Raw genomic sequence first — 2,856 nt, 5'->3', positions numbered from 1 at the left:
TTAATAATCAATTAATGAAATTGATGTGCCGCCAAAATATAGAAGTGAAATTGTTAGTATGATAAGAGATTACACATTTGCACCGAGCAAAGAAGAGTGTCCGATAGAGTTAAAAATTATACCAAATGCCGCTCTAACATCATTTCGACAGACACCAAGTCGCTTACCTGAGAATGAAAATGAAGCAGTTTGGAATCAAATTGCAGAATGGCTTAAAAATGATGTAATTAGGAAGTCGTCTTCAGACTATGCAAAACGTGTAGTAGTAGTGAAGAAGAAAACAAGATCATACAGAGTCTGTATAGACTACAGAAAATTAAATCAGATGGTCCTAAAGGACAGAATTCCGCTTCCCATTATTGATGAAGTACTACAGAAGCTGCATATGTAAAGCTAAAATATTTGCCATTTTGGATTTGCAAAATGGGTTTTTGCATCTACCGGTTCATGAAATGAGTAGAAAATACATAGTATTTATCACTAAAGATGGCCTCTACGAATTCAACAGAGCATCATTCGGTTTCTGCAACTCTCCAGCGATATGTAGAAGATTTGTTAATATGATTTTTCAACAATTAGTATGCGACGGTGTGATGGAGTTGTATATAGACATCGTTATTTATGCAGAAACACCGGAGCAACTTTTGCTAAAAATTAACATGGTGTTGAATATCGCAAAGAAATGGGCACTTGAATTTAATTGGAACAAATGCAGTTTTATGAAAAAGTGTGTGTGATTCTTAGGGCATATTATTGAAGATGGCAAATTCTGGCCTGGTAAAACCAAAATTAATGCCGTCAGTAACTTCATGGTGAAAAGGAACATTAAATCTATTTAGTCATTCTTAGATTTAGCCGGATTTTTCCGCAAATTTATTAAAAATTATGCTGTGATGGCCAGACCGCTGACAGACCTTTTGAAAAAAGTTGTGAAATTTGAAATGGGCAATACTGAACTGCAAGCTGTACAAGAGTTGAAAAATGCGTTAACAAGTTACCCTGTACTACGGATATATGACAGAAATGCTGACACGGAACTGCATACGGATGGATCGAAATATGGCTTTCGGGCCGCGCTGTTGCAACGCTTCGATAGTGAACTCCATCCGATTTATTATTGGAGCAAAAAGCCGTCAGTATGAGAATCGCAACAACACAGTTATATCCTTGGAGTGAAGGCCCGGCCTTCACATCAAGTGCATTTTAAACCTTTATGACAGAGAGTGGAGTACAGCATGTATTAATTACAAGAGGAGTAACTCGGGGTAATGGACAAATTGAACGAGTTAATAGATCAATTATTTCCATTCTATCGAATTTTTCCGCAAATAATACACCAAAATGGAATAAATTTGTGTCAAGTGTATAAAAAGCTATTAACTCTCATATGCACAGTTCTTTAAAATTTTCGCCGTTCGAAATTCTTTTTGGAACAAAAATGAGGTCGAATACTATAACTGATGATATCCTGAAACTGGTTGAGAGCGAAGTTATATCAAATTACGACAAAGATTGGCAAGAGTTGAGAGCAAAAGCTAAAGATGGAATAATAGCAGCACAGAATGCGTACAAAAAGCAATTTTATAGCAAACGGAAACAAGAAAATGTGTATAACCTAGGTGATTTGATAGCGATAAAGTGAACACAGTTTGTGGCTGGACGAAAACTAGCCAGCGAATACGTGGGTCCTTATAAAGTGACTAAAGTGAAACGCAACGAAGGATACGAGTTGTAAAACGGCGAGCAGATGCACCGAAGGTCCTTAACGAAAACGTTCAACCAGTTGTGCAACACTGAAATTATTGTACTATATCATTAACGAAGAAGTTTATTGTATCAGAGGCTCGATGGCGATGAGCAGATGGCCGACGTCCGGTGCTAACGTTATATTATGAGATGTACCAGCGAGTAGCAGTGGTTAAGGTTGAGCCAGTCCATAGAACGTCGGCTCAGCGTAATGGCGAGTAGTGGTTAGTCCAGCAGTCAGGTGAAGCACTTACGGTCGTGTATATTTATAATTGGCGCTTGTCTTCTACGTTTGATATATTTAATATTTTTATTATTGGAGTATATTTAAATTATAATATATTAATTATTGGAACTTGTCTTTTACATATATATATAATATAAGTTTTATTTTTTTTGAATATCTTTTTTTTTATTTTATTTTTTATAAATAATTAAATTTTATTATATAAAATATGTTTTTTTTTCTTATATTAAACATACATATCAAAAGAACATGTTAATTTAATATCTTAGACAATTTAAGCCCATTTTTTTTTGAATATTCTTATTTTGTATCTTAATTTAATTTTATTACATGAATTGTTATAATTTTTTTAAATTAGTTGTAAATAGATATAGCACCTTATTTTTTTCCTTCCCTTTGTGAATTGTCATATTTTAGAAAATTCAAAATTGTTAGTGCCTCAATATAGCTAAGCACAGCAGTGAAGCGGTGACGTCATCACAACAACTGCGGTGAGTACATTTTTTTGCTACCTCTAAATAAATTATATTAAGCAAAGGAAATAAAAGAATAATGTGGTGCATAACGTATATTTAATAGTTTTCTTATATTGGATTTAAAATACTTTATTTATAATCGAAAGCATTTATAGTTAGTTGGAGTTTTTTTATATTATTAATTACAGCAATTTTTAAATTATGGTAAGACTTTTTAATTGTAAATAAGAATTTTATATTCAACAAAGTACATTACTGTATCACGCCCGTTAATTTACTAAAATATCTAGTACAGTTTTGTTTTGTTGTTCTTGTACTGAACCCTGGTATAACCTGAGTATACCCCATCCATGGAAAGGGCCGAGAAAAACTTGTTACAAATTATAT

Source organism: Teleopsis dalmanni, chromosome 1, assembly GCF_002237135.1.
Source record: "Teleopsis dalmanni isolate 2A chromosome 1, ASM223713v2, whole genome shotgun sequence".
NCBI classification, from domain to species: domain Eukaryota; kingdom Metazoa; phylum Arthropoda; class Insecta; order Diptera; family Diopsidae; genus Teleopsis; species Teleopsis dalmanni.
Note: the sequence above shows the minus strand (reverse complement) of the source record.